This window comes from Elaeis guineensis, chromosome 1 (genome assembly GCF_000442705.2).
Source record: "Elaeis guineensis isolate ETL-2024a chromosome 1, EG11, whole genome shotgun sequence".
NCBI lineage: Eukaryota > Viridiplantae > Streptophyta > Magnoliopsida > Arecales > Arecaceae > Elaeis > Elaeis guineensis.
In genome coordinates, this window is record NC_025993.2 from 17061012 (window position 1) to 17075819 (window position 14808).

The 14808-nt window shown below is 44.3% G+C and overlaps 1 pseudogene; it reads right to left on the reverse strand.

The window, feature by feature from the left end:
• Window positions 1–2110: 2110 nt before the first annotated feature.
• Window positions 2111–14535, reverse strand: LOC105038076 (putative disease resistance protein RGA3; annotated as a pseudogene).
• Between the last annotated feature and the right edge of the window lie 273 nt (window positions 14536–14808).

Below are 14808 nucleotides of genomic sequence, written 5' to 3' on the forward strand. Positions count from 1 at the left end.
AATTGGGATCCGACCCAGATCACTCGTTCGGGATTCTCCGCTATCGGGATGGAAATCAGTTGTTCAGCCGGTTCGCCCCGTTCTTCCTCTCCCTGCTGGTCCAATTTATCGATCGTCAGGGAGTCCTTTGCTTTATTACTTCGAGCAGAGATTTGGAAGCATCGCCGAGTGAGCTATTGATCTCCGCGTATCTTCCCGACTCTGTTTATGGTCGGAAACCGAACCAGCAAGTGGTAGGTCGAGACTATAGCTTTGAAGGCGTTTAGCCCAAGTCTTTCAAGTATGGCGTTGTAGGCCGAAGGTACTTGGACGACTGTCAAGGTTAAGTGGACGGTGCTTTGTCGTGGTTCGGTTTCGGCGGTCACGGGAAGAGTAACTTCTCCTTCCATCGTGACGGCTTCCCCGACGAAACCCACCAGGGGCATGGAGACTCTTTCGAGCCGATCAGCCGACAGTCGCATTCGAAAGAAGGTCGAGTAAAATAAAATATTAGTCGAACTTTCATTATCAATAAAAATCCTTCTTACATCATAATTTGCTATTGTTGCTGAGACAACAACAGCATCGTCATGGAGAGTTTGGATTCCCCGAGCATCCTCATCTGTAAAAGTAATTACATCATCTTGGCGTAGCTTCTTCGTCGACTCCCCTCCAGCAGTTGTCCCCGAGTCCAGTCGTTTGGAGATCATGTTGATGACCCCGATCGTGGGCTGATTGTTCGCTGCCTCCTCTATCAGTTGGGGTCGTCGGTCGGGGACGGGTCGAGTCAGCGATTTCCTTCGAAATTTTTTGAGATACCCCCGACGTATGAGGGCCTCAATTTCATCCTTGAGTTGGATGCACTGCTCGATGTTGTGGCCGTGGCCCCGATGAAATCGATAATACTTTCACCGGTCGAGGCCCTTTGCCTTCAAAGGTGGAGGCCGTCGCAAATATTCTTCCCCTTCGATCTCCATCAAAATCTGCGCATGAGGAGCAGAGAGGGGAGTATAGGAGTCATACCTAGGATGCATCAGCCTCGGACTTCGCGGTCGAGGTGATCTCGGGCTCCGTCGCTGGGGTGAGACCTGTTTGTCGGTCGATGGCCTGCTAGGCTCGACAGGGGCCCGACCTTTCCTTCGCTTCTCCTTCGGGCCCTTGGTCTCGATCAGGCGCCAGTCAGAAGCTCCTTCGTCTGTGCGCATGTATTTGTACGTGCGCTCCAGTAGTTCAGCGTATGTCCGGGGGAGGATCTTGTCCAAGGAGTATGTAAATCGGGACCCCCTTAGCCCCCTCTTCATGGCTGAGATAGCCATATCTTCGTTGAGGTCCCGAACCTCAAGCGTGGCCGCGTTGAATCATGTCACGAAGTGTCGGAGCATCTCATTTTCTCCCTGCTTGAGGAAAAAAAGGCTGTCTAAGATTCATGGGGGCTTCCGACTGGTACTGAAATGGACCACGAAAGCATGTTCGAGCTGTCTGAAGGAGTGGATGCTTCCTGAGCGGAGGCCAGAGTACCAGACCCTGGCGGCCTTGTGAAGTGTGGTGGGGAAGCCGATGCAGAGGATGGCATCGGTCGCCCCTTGGATCGTCATGAGAGCCTTGTAGCTCTCCAGATGGTCAACTGGGTCGGTGGAGCCGTCATAGGGCTCCACATGAGGCATCTTGAACCGACCAGGGATCGGCTCGTCCAGGATGAGTCGGGAGAGAGGTTGGGCGGTCTGGAAGTCGACGTCGTTCGAAGACTTCTATCCATCCACCTGAAGCTGGACAAGCTGACGGTCGATTTCTTCGAACCTGCATTCATAGTCGTCGGCCCATCGGTGCTGGGAGACCCCGGGGGTGGAGTCTCCCGACGAATCCGAGAGGGAGGCAGACGGTGTTCGCGGCCGCTTCTCCTTCCTCACTCATTCCAGCTGGGAAGGAGATGGTCGTCGGGACCAATGGGTATCGCGCCGTGGCTGCCTCTCCTCCTCTCGGTGGGAGTGTTATGACAGCTGCTCCTGAGGAGGAGATGGAGACCGACACGGGCATCGACGGCTGCTCCTGGAGGGCATCGGGTGTGCCGCCGGTGATTGCGGTAACTGGGTTGGTTGTTGTTGAAGACTCTTGACTGCATCCGTCAGCACAGTCATCTGCCGCACAATCGCCATAATTTGTGCCTCCGTGGTCACCACAGGATGCGGAGAACTGGGCTCCACCATGGAGGGTGGAGGAGAGGTCTCTTTCCGGTAGGAAGAGAGCCTCGTCGATCCGATGGCCCTCGATCGCTGAGCCCGGGTTCTTATCATTTCGAAAAGATTTTTTCGAGCTCTGTGGAGGTCGGACGAGTACGAGAGCGACCCCTACCTGGCATGCCAAAACCTGTTGCGGCCAATCCCCTCATCGCCTGGTCGTCGGGAACGAGCACCTGCAAGAGAAGTCCATACTGATCGGAGATGCCTCCGGCGGGGACCCTCCGATGGTCAAGTCAGAGAGGAGACTAGGCAACAATAGAAAAGAATCAGGGGAACTCTGTGAGAGAGGGAGAGAAAGAGTCCAGGGATTTCGAAAAGAACCTCTCCCGCAGCACTGTTGCCTTCCCCGTTTTATAGTAGAGTGCGGCGTGGTGCCGTCATTAATGGCGCAGACAACTGGGAGAGTTGTCAAATCGTCAGAGGCTGTCAGAGTCGCCGCGGACTGTCAAGTCACCGTGGATTGTCAAATCGCTGGGATTAATCTATGTCCTTGGCAGGACAATGTCCCAGGGCAGCCATGCCGCATGTCTTTGTCAGGATGGCGGCCCTCAGCAGTCGTATGGCGTTTTGGGGAGTCGGCTGGCCATACGTCGGCATTTGGTTGTGAGATGTCGGGTGAAGACCCAGGGACCCTCCGGCGGTCAATCTGGCATGTTGCGGGAGTCGGATAAGATTCTGTCGTTCGGCCAGTCGAGAACAGAAAGGGTCTGCCCGACCGACATACCTTCGGTTGGATGGTGTTGGCAGTCGTCGATCGGTGCGGTCGGTAGAGTCGGGCGCCGGTCAGGCAGGTCCGATGGTGAGTCGGCGTGAGAGGGATCGGCCGGTATATCCCAACAGAACTATTCTGATTGTATGTTGGTTTGAAAGGTGGGAGGGACCCTTGGGCCTTCGCATACCTTATCCATGAGGAAGCATCTACATCTTCGATCCGGACCTCAGGGATCCACTGCACGAAATTTGGTGCGTCCTTCAGCCCTTAAACAGTGGTGACCTGCATTTCAGTCGAAATTTTCTGAGGTTCTGCACCGCAGTCGGAGCATTTTGATGCTGCCCAATTAGGTCCAACAACCACTGTGGGAAGTGCTCTGCTTGTTGATCAAGATTGTTGGAAACATCAGGGAGACCCTCCGGCGAGTGATCAGTGGGTATCTCTGAGGGCCCCTGTGGCACAAAAGGATGTTCCAGGACCAGAAGCAGGTGTGGCAACTTATCAAGATTCTCCACATGCTCTAACCCTGGGCAATTCAGTATTTCCAAAGATTTCAGCATGGGAAGGTTGGATACTCTTTCCAACCTCGGGTTTTCCTTAATATAGAGCCTATCAGTTAAGAAGGGGAGGCTTTTGATTTCTCTCAGTTTGTGCGCGCCCGCAATGTACAATATCTGCAAGTTGGTGGCATGCCCCAGACCTTCCAGAAGAGCTATTAGCTTGGGACAGTTCTGCAGATGCAAGAACTTGAGAGGCGGCAGCAGCATGGAGGCTCCTCTGATATCATCACCAATCTCTTCCACGACGCCTAATGACCATTCTCCCAAGTTGTGCATGTTTCGGAGTTTCAGGTATTCAAGCCTAGGAAATGCGCAGTTAGTGCTGAGGCATGGGGACCAAAAAGCTCGGGTCCGCTCGTTACGATTGCGTCTGCTCCATCAATGTCAAGATATTTTAGCTGGGTCTTGCTCGCCTCCATCATCACCGACCATGAATCCTTCTAGATAGACGAGATTTCTGAGTTTGCCTATTCCTTTTGGGAGATGGCTCAACGGAGTTTTGCTGAGGCGAAGGCATCCTAGGTTGCGCAAACTTGTGAGGGCCTTGAGAAGCGTGTGCAATGAATTGCAGCCCGAGAGGTTCAGCGTCTGCAGATTTTGAAGGCGTCCGATAGACTGGCAATTTTTTGACATTCGTTCCATCAAGATCCAGGTACCTTGGATGCAAAAGGTCTCCCATGGAGTCCGGAAGGCTCTCCAGTCCCGTGACGCTCAAGTTCAAAACTCGTAGCTGCCCAAGTCTTCCTAGTTCATGCTCATTTATCTTTGTTCTGGAACTATTCCATACACACAGAGTCCTCAAGCATTTCTGCATTTCAGGGATTTCTAGCCTCTCCCATGTTTGAAATTGACAAGCGACGAAGCTTGATCAAGGGGTTTGTCTTACACGCTTTTCCATCACCAACAAAAGTGCTCCCATCTCCTATCAAAAATAGAGCAAGAGAACGTAGCAGATCATGCATTTTGCACTTACTATCATCTAAGCTCTGAGAATCTAGTTGCAAAAGATTCCTACAATTCAACTCTTTATACTAGTCTTCGGCTAAATCTTCTAACAATGCATCTCCTCGGGTTTTACAAAACCTTCGGCCAGCCAGAGCCCAATAAGATCAGCACGATCCATCAGATTGTCCTCAGGAGATAACGAGCAATAAACGAAACATTATTTTAGATCAGATGATAAATCTTCATAGCTTAAAAATAAGGCTCCTGGGAGTTCTGTCTCAAGTGGGCTCGTCACCCGTGAGAACCTTGTTCCACTCTATTCTGCATCTCTGCTTCGATCTTAAAATGCCTGCAATGGCCTTGATTGCAAGAGGAAGTCCATCACATTTTTCCACAATTTTAACCCCAATTTCCTTTAAATTAGATCTCTTCCTTCTCGTCGTCTCTAAAGACTTTCTTGCAAAGCAATGCCCAGCCATCATCAGCATCCAATTCGTCAACGTGGTGGACAAGTGCACTCATACTTTTAGCCATATTTATGTCTCGAGAAGTGATCACAATCCTACCGCTAGCTGCTGCACCTTCTAAAGGATATCTGAGCATATCCTCCCATAATTTTGCATCCCATATAACATCTAATACGATAATGAACCTTGTTGAAAGGACAGAGGAAAGACAGGGTATGAGTTCAGCTTTTGTTTTAGCCTGCCCATAATTTCCACCCTTACTCCTGATCATCTCTTTCAGCAACTCTGTCTCTGAAAAATCCTTGGACACACACACCCATACTCGTATAGAAAAGTTTTCTTTTATTCTTTCATCATTAGATATATTAGAAGCAAGAGTAGTTTTGCCGATTCCACCCATCCCAACAATCCCCAAAATCTAGCATTTTTTTTTATCTTCTTTGATTAATGAACTCACAAGACCCTGGGTAGCTTCTTCAATTTGTTTCCCTACGATATCAGAATTAACTTCAATGGGAAAAGTCTGACGAGGATTCACTCCGCTCACTTGGACATCTTGTTTCGTGTATTTTTCTATTTTAGGCGATGCTGATCTATCTTCTACAATCTCTTTCAGCCTATTATTAAGATCTCTAATTCCGTTGCCAATTGCAAGGTGGAACTTCATACTGTTGGAAGGTGATGGGCACACTCACTCACACACACAAGAAGAGAAGAAGAAGTTGGAGAAGTAATATTTTAATTAATTAAACTCTCACGCACAATTCTTGATATAAAATATATTATATAATCATCTAATGAATTTTCTAAACCCTATCGAAAGACATAAAATGACTAATCATGAAATCGTATTAAATTCCAATAGCAGCCCAAGATAGATAATTGGGACCAAAGAGTTGTTCTGTGGTGACCAAGGGTGAACCAAAAAAGATAGAAGTGAAAATACTCGGCTTTGTCGAAGAAGACAGATTCGAAGATGTCGACATATTGTCTTGGATTGAAGAAAATCTATGAACTAAACTTGAAGAATTTTCTAAACATATCTTATTTGACCAGATTTACTGCAGAATTCATTGCGAAAAAGTCTATACAAAACACTCCAAAATCTGTCTCCGCAGAATACTAAAATCTAAGTTTACCTTCCAACGTTACTCCCCCCTAAACTTGGCTTCTCTTGAACTCCAAGCATCATGCTCATTTTCTGGAAATGATCAAACCCGAGGGGCTTTGTAAAATATCAGCAACTTGATCGAGTGTCTTCACACACTTGATCTCCACTTCGCTCTCTCCACTTCGCTTTTTGCAATACAATCTCGGATGAAATGAAATCTTGTATCAATGTGTTTGCTCCTATCATAAAAAATAAGATTCTTTGATAAAGCTTAAGCTAACTGTTATCAATAAGAATCTCAACAGCTTCTTTGTGTGGTTGATGAAGTTTCTTCAACAATCTCTTCAACTAAATTGCATGACAAACACACGAGGTTGCAGCAACATACTCGGATCTACAAGCAGAGAGAGTAACAATCGATTGCTTTTTTGAATACCATGAAATTGCATTCTCTTCCAAAAAAATATAAAATCGGTAGTGCTTTTTCTATCATCAATGTCACCAGCAAAATCACTATCACAATAACCCACCAATTTTAATTCTTTAGAAGAAGAAGAAAATAACCCATAATCAAGAGTACCTTTGAGATAATGAAGAATCCATGAACTTACTCACAAGTCCAATGGCAAAAGAAATATCCGACCTTGTAAATGTCAAATACCTTAATCTCCCTAGAAGACTTTTGAATAAAGTCAGATCCTCCTCTCTTGGCTCCTTGGACAATGGTATACCACATTCCACACAAGTACTTATGGACTTGCCACCAAAAATGTTAAACTTTTTGAGTACCTCCTTTGCATAACCTTCTTGGGAGATGAAAATGCCATCTTCGAGTTGATGAACCTCAATGCCCAAATAATAAGGCATGGGACCCATATCCGTCATCTCAAATTCTTGAGTCATAGTCTTCTTAAATTCTCCAAATATGCTTGGATTATTTCCAGTGTAGATAAGATTATCTACATAAATATAAACAAATAAGAAATCATCATCTTGCTTCTTCACATAAAGAGCATACTCATTCATGCATCTAATGAAGCCATGCTCATGGAAGTATTTGTCAATCCAGCTATTCCATGCTCTCGGTGCTTGCTTCAATCTGTATAAGGCCTTTAATTTTAGCACTTTGTCTTCTTGTCCTTCTACTATATATCCCATGAGCTACTCAATATACACCTCTTCTTCAAGATAACCATTGAGAAAGGCTGATTTGACATCCATTTGGTATATCTTCCAATGGTTGTAGGCTGCAAGAGAGATTAGCAATCTAATGGTCTCCAATCTTGCAACCGGTGCGAATACTTCATTGTAGTCAATTCCTTCTTTTTGCTTGTACCCCTTATCCATGAGCTTTGCTTTGTATCTCTCCACTTCTCCATGGGCATTCTTTTTTACTTTGAACACCCATTTAACTTTAATAGCTTTTTGGCCTTCGGGTAGTGTAACCAAGTTCTATATCTCATTCTTCTCAATGGCTTGAATTTCTTCATCCATTGCTTGCACCCACTTCTTCTCTTTTCTAGCTTCTTCAAAATTCAAAGGCTCAATATTAGCAAAAAAACAAAGTAAATTCACATCATCTACCTCTTGAGTTTTTTCATAAAGATCAACCAAGCTTCTATGTCTCCTTGGTGCTCCACTTGAACTAGAAGATGATGAAGATGGAGTTGTTGAGCCATGAGATGTAGATGGTGAAGATGGTAGAGTTGCTACTTCTTGAGGGGCTTCTTAAGAAACCTCTTCTTCCTCAAAATAAGGGAAGAAATCATAAGATTCCTCCTCTTGATTGCTCTAATCCCATGAAGCTTCTTCATTAAATTCAACATCTCTACTGATCATAATTTTTCCATTGCTTGGATTAAACAACTTGTACCCCTTTGAACTTGAATCATAGCCATCATCAAGTTTAGACCTCCCTTGATCCGGAACATGAGCATAAGCCACGGATCCAAAAATTTGCAAGTGTGACACATTCAGTTTCCATCCACTCCAAGCTTCTTGGGGAGTGACATTCTTCAAGCTTTTGGTTGGAGAGAGATTAGAGAGATAAACAGCACATGAAACCGCTTCAGCCCAAAACTCCTTGGGCATATTCTTACTCTTAAGCATGTATGCACCTTGCCATGTTAAGAATTGTCCGGTTCTTCCTCTTGGCAACACCATTTTGTTATGGTGTTCTAAGGACTGTGAGAGGACGCTAAATGCCATGATCATCACAAAATTTTTTAAATTCATTGGAAGTAAATTTACCTCCTCGATCCATTCTAAGAGCCTTGATCTCATAGCCACTCTCCTTCTCCACAAGTGCTTTGAAATTTTTGAATGCTTCAAAAGCATCTGATTTCGTTTTCAAGAAATACACCCAAGTTTTTCTGCTATAATCATTGATAAAAAGCAGAAAATATCCATTTTTACCAAAAGATAGAGGTTTGATAGGACCATATACATCAGCATGAACAAGTTGAAGTGGCTTGGTGGCTCATGATGTTGCTTGCTTGGGGAAGCTCTTCCTTGCATGTTTACCAAGTAAACATGCTTCACATAGTTGATCTGGATGGTCAATTTTTAAAACACCTTTCACCATCTTTTCTTCCAAATCTTTGATTTTGCCAAAATTCAAGTGGCCAAATCTCATGTGCCTAAGCCATGAAGAGTCTTCCACACAAGTTTTCAAGCAAACGGCTTCGGTTGTTTGTAATTTCAACAAAAATATTCTATTCTTGGTCATAGATACTTTGGCAATGAGATTAGCTTCTTGATCTCTTAGCCAAAGATTACGATCCTCTATAAGAATGTTATAACCCTTCTCAAATAATTGCCCCAAACTTAAGATATTACTTCTTAACTTTGGGATGAAGTACACATCGAAAATCATCCTATAGCCACCATCTTTTAATTGAATTAAAACAGTACCTTTGCCTTTAATTACCATCCTAGAAGAGTCTCCAAAAGTGGCATAGCCATTGTAGTTGCAATCTAACCCAACAAATTTGTTCCTATCACTAGTCATGTGATTATTTGTGCCATTGTCAAAATACTACGTGCTTCCATTGGCTTTGTCTTCTTTCTTGATAGCAAGTAAAAGGGCTAGTTCCTCCATATCTTCTTTGTTCTCCACTAGGTTTGTTTCTCCATTGATCTTTTTGCCATGACATTTCCAAGAGAAGTGCCCAATTTTGCCACAAGAATAGCACTCAACATGAGACTTGTCAAGTCTCTTTTCATGGCTCCTACCATAGCTTCATCCGCCTCTTCCTCTATCATGGCCTCCAGAGGAATTTTGGCTTTGGTAGGAAGAGTTTTGCTTGTCTCTTCCTCTTTCGTGGTTATGGCCACGGCCACAGCCACAACCAGGACCTCTTCCATGGGATTGGCTCCTTGCACCTTTGTCACAGTCATCTCCTTTGACTATGAGAGAGAGCTTGCTTGCAAGACTTGTTCCATGCCATCTTGCTTGCCTTAGTTCAACCTTTCTTTATAAGCGTACATAGAGACCCATTCAATCAATCCATAGACATGGCATCCAAATCCTTGAACTCCTCAATGGCAACAACAATATGCTCAAACTTTGAATTGAGTAAGTGAAGAATCTTCTCTACAATACAAATATCTTGAATATCTTCATCGAGTCTCTTCATGTGATTCACAACCACTAAGACACATGAGAAATAATCCGACACGATCTCGATGGCTTTCATCTAGAGTCCCTCAAACTCAGCCCTTAGAGTTTGAAGATGAACTTTCTTCACTTTATCCACTCCCTTGAAGGAAGTTACAAGAATCTCCCATGCTTGCTTGGCATTGGTTGCATTGGCCACCTTCTCAAATATGTCATCATCCAAACCTTGATGGATGAGGGTGAGAGCACTTTGATCCTTCTTCCTTTCCTTTTGTAAAGCTACCTTTTGAGCTTGATCCAACTCCGCTTCATTTTCAGGTACAACAAAGCCTTGGTCAACAATCCCTCATACTCCTTGAGAGCCAAGAATTGCCTTCATTCTAGTTGCCCAATTCTCATAGTTATCTTTGATGAGATGAGGAAATTGAAAGGGATATGATGTACCCTTTGAAGCCATCTTCTCCAAGAACTTGGCTCTAATACCACTTTGTTGGAAGGTGTTGCAAATCTGATACTGATTATTGTGGTAGAAAGAAAGAAGAAATAAAAAAATAAGACACAATCAAATATATGGATTAGACCAAGATCTACCTCCATGGGTCATGCAAAAGCTTCACTATGAAAAAAAATAATTACTAGAGAAGACCACATACTCAACTCTCATAAATCTCTCTTTTTCAACAAAAAGCTCTTACCTCTCACCCCATACAAAAGCTCTCATAAAAATCTCAAGAAGACTTAGGCCTGTCAATTCAGGGTCCTCTGATGCCTCTGGATACTTCTTGACGCTCTGGCCACTACCTCTCTGCCTCTGACTGCTGCTGAACTTATCTCTCAGGTCATCAGGGCTTTTTTATAGACATAAAACCCATTTCGTGTTGAAATCCCACCTTCAAAAAGACTCCAACAGCTTTCCTGCCCATCAAATCTTCCCCACAGACTTTTCTGGTCATTAGATCACATAAGATGCCACCCAATCATGCCCGATAATGCTTGATCGCTGTCCGATCACGATTGCAAGCTCCCATAGCCGTTGGATCGCACAAAATGACCTATGAACCACCCATGGACCGCATAAAATGCATGGAAAACATGTGTGGACCGTGCGAAATGTTCCATGATGTTTCTTGCACCATGGACCATGCATGCACTATGCACCCACGCACATGCACCACACATAGATCGTGCCAGCTTCCCGGGTCCACTGTGGACCACGTGGAATTTAAATCCTAGGTTACTCACATGCTCGCACTGGGCTGCACCCGTCCGCACGCCCACGCTAGGTCGTGTGCTTCAGGCTTGGGCCGCACATCCTATGGGGCTGCACTCGCCTACGGGTTGCACCATCTTGCAGGCCTTGCATGCTGCATCTCCAAACCTCCGCTACATTGTATTTTCTCCTGAAGGCTTCTCTATCTTAGATTTTTTTCTAGTGGATCGAATTCAATATGCCAAAATCTCAACAATCTCTATCTTGACTCGATATTCAGCCTCTACCTAACTCTGAAAGCTTTTGAATGATCTCGGCCTAATACCCTGGGCAAATGCCTGCTACTCATGGATGGACAAATATAAGAGTCAAGTCAAGCCGCTCGATTCTATCTCCATCGTATGTTGTGATCCATTTGATCTAAGATCTGCTCAGGATAGCCTCCTACAGTAATAAAAATTTTATCTTGCAATGTCGCATGTCATCCTCCAGAGTCTCCCATTTTGTGCCCGATCTACTGGCTCTTGGAGCTCCACCTCGCACTAGGCTCCCACTGGCTTTTGAAGCTTCACCTTACATCGAGCTTCCTACCAAGAGGTAATATCCTCTATACTTTCTTTCCTTCCTCACAATCCTACTACCGTGCATAACCTTCAGGATTCCATCATCAGTCCTCCACCTGTAGCCACTTGAATTTAGTCTACTCAGTGAAATCAAATTATTCCTAAAGCTATGTATGTATCAGACCTCACCCAATTTCTTCACTGTTCCATCATGTGCCTGTAAGTTTATCATCCCACTACCCTTGATCTCACAGCTCGACCCATCCGATAGATGAACAGTGCCCTCACTACTCTCTAAGAAGTCAAACAACTCCTCTCTACAACATATATGATGCGAACAAGTAGAAATCAAAATCCACTAGGGAAGAAGTAGATACATCGTCAGTCATTAGAAGAGCATCATCACTGTCTTTTGTATCACTACTCGCCATCGCCACAATAGCCTTCATCCGATCTTTGAGTTGTGAGCAATCTCTGACATAATGTCCCAACTCATCACATCGGTAGCACCTGATCTTGCTCAAGTCCCTCATCCTAGATTTGGACCACCCACCTTGCGATCCTCTATCGTTTCGTCTTCTGCCACTATCATCTCTCTAGTCATCGTCAAAGCTAAGTCACCATCTAAACTCAAAGTTTGGTTCTCCTGTCTGAGAACCTCATTTTGGAGTAGTATAGAAGCAACCCCCTCCATCTTAATGATGCTCTTTCCTACTAGAAAAATAGTCACCAAAGGTTCAAAAGAAGGGGGAAGCGATGAAAGCAAGACCAATACTCTGGTTTTCTCTTCAGCCTTCTCGCCAATACTAAGGAGATCGGTGAGGATCTTCTGAAAGTTGCTGAGATACTTCTATATGTTCTGTCCCTCACTCATCCATAGTTGATAAAACTACTTTCAGATGAAGAGCACATTGGTGAGTGACTTTACTATGTACATCTACTCGAGCTTCATCCATATCACCATCGAAAAAATCTCATCAAGCACATGGATCACTATATTATCCATCAAGTATAAGTGGATCATGCTCACCACCTGTATCTACAGCTACCTCCAATCCTTCTCTTCCATGATAGTCGGCTTCTCATCGTACAAGAGAGCACCGATTAATCCTTATTGGATGAGCGCATCCTTCACCCTCACTTGCTACAAGGAGAAATTATTTTTTTCATCATACTTGTTGATCTCCATCTTGATTGAGCTTGATTTCTCCATCTTCTTCAATCTTGATCACCACTGCCACAACTTACATCTTGGTACCATCTTGCTTTAGTACCACTTGTTGTAGATCTAGTATCGATTATTATGATAGAAAGAAAGAAGAAATAAAAAAATAAGACATAATCAAATTTGTGGATTAGACTAAGGTCCACCTCCACAAGGCATACAAAGGCTTTACTATGAAAAAAAATAATTACAAGAGGAGACCACATACTCAACTTTCAAAATCTCTCTCTTTCAACAAGAAGCTCTCATCTCTCATCCCTTACAAAAGCTCTCACAAAAATCCCAAGAAGACTTAAGCTTGCCAATCTAGGGTCCTCTGATGCCTCTGGATGCTTCTTGATGCTCTGGCCGCTGTCTCTCTGCCTCTGGCTGCTGTTGCACTTATCTCTCAAGCTGTCATGGCCTTTTTATAGGCACAAAACCTATTCCGTGTTGAAATCCCGCCTTCAAAAAGACTCCAACAGCTTTCTTGACTATTTGATCTTCCCCGCACTTTTTTGACCGTCAGATCATGCAAGATGCCATCCAATCACGCTCGATAATGCTTGATCATCATCCGATCGTGAGCTCCCACAGCCGTTAGATCGCACAAAATGGCCTGTGAACCACATATGGACCATGCAAAATGCATGGAAAACATGCGTGGACCACACATGGACCGTGCGAAAAGGTCCGCAGTATTTCCCACACCATGGACTGTGCATGCACCGCTCGCCCACATGCATGCACCACGCCTAGACTGCACTAGCTTCCTATGGTCCACCATGGACCATGTGGAATTTAAATCCTGGGCCATGCGGGCACCTGCACTGGGCTGTGTCTATCCGTGTGCCCATGCTGGGCCATTTTTGCGCATACCTGGGCTGCACGCTGCAAGCCCCACTGGGCCGTGCGCTGTAGGCCTAGGCCGCGCGTCCCACAGGCCTATGCTCGTCTGCGGGCTGTGCCGTCTTGTAGGCCTTGCGTGCTGTCTCCGAGCCTCCATTGTGTTATGGTTTCTCTTGAGGGCTTCTCCGTCTTGGGTTTTTCTTTGGTGGGTCGAATTCAAGGCACCAAAATCTCAATAGAAGGTGATGGGCACACTCACACGTACAAAAAGAGAAGGAAAATTTGGAAAAGTAATACTTTGATTAATTGAACTCTCACACACAATTATTAATGCAAAATATATTATATAATCATCTAGTGAATTTTAAAATGAGTCTATTTAAAGACATAAAATGACTAATCACAAAATCACATTAAATTCTAGCAATAAACATAGCAGAGAAATCAAAAGTCTTCATTCCCGTAACTTCTCGGTTTTGACAGTTAGCACAAACATATTTCAGGAAAATGGTTATAACTTCCTCTAGAAAACTCTAATTCATGCACTATTTAAAGTGTTGGAAACTAGACTCAAAGAATTTTCTAACCATCTCCTATTTGACCAGATTTACTGTAGAATTCAAAGAGAAAATATCCATGCAAAATACCCCAAAATCTATCTCTATAGAATACTAAGAGCTAAGTTTATTTTCCAACACATACAACTAAAGCAAGAAAACAAAGGGAAGGGATGGCATATATACCACAGAAGTGGATTGATGGTTTTCTGATAATTTGCGGCCTTTGATGATACAAAGGTCAATGATATCTTCTGCATCATACATGATATCTTTCAACTCCCTCACCCAATTTCCAATTATTGGGTCTTCATGCCTCTTCCATTCTGCATGTTCAAGAAAATCTCTTATCCTTTCCAGTTTTCTTTGAAGCTTTTGGAGGTCATCCTTCACTTCGAGCGTGATTGACACCTCACCCTCTACAAAATCTGCAAGTTTGGTCATGTATCTTTGCACAAAAGCATCTAAGATCATTGCCATCTTTTGAGAAGGGAAGTCCTTGACACCCCAAGAGAATTGGAAACTGAGGCACTATGAATCCTTGCAACCTTTTGTATAAAGATTTTGTCATAGCCCAAGCCCACGATATCAAGTTCCCAGCCCAATAAAAAAAAAAAAAAAACAGAGTAAAAAAAACTGGGAAGAAGACTCCCGGTAGGAGTCCTCTTCTCCGGCGAGACCCAAGCATATTAGGAGTCCTAGGACCTCTCGAAATCCTAGGACCCTCTATAAGAAGGTCTCCCCTCTCCTTAGAATCAACCATCGGCCTCCTCCCTCCCTCTTTCTCTCCATTTT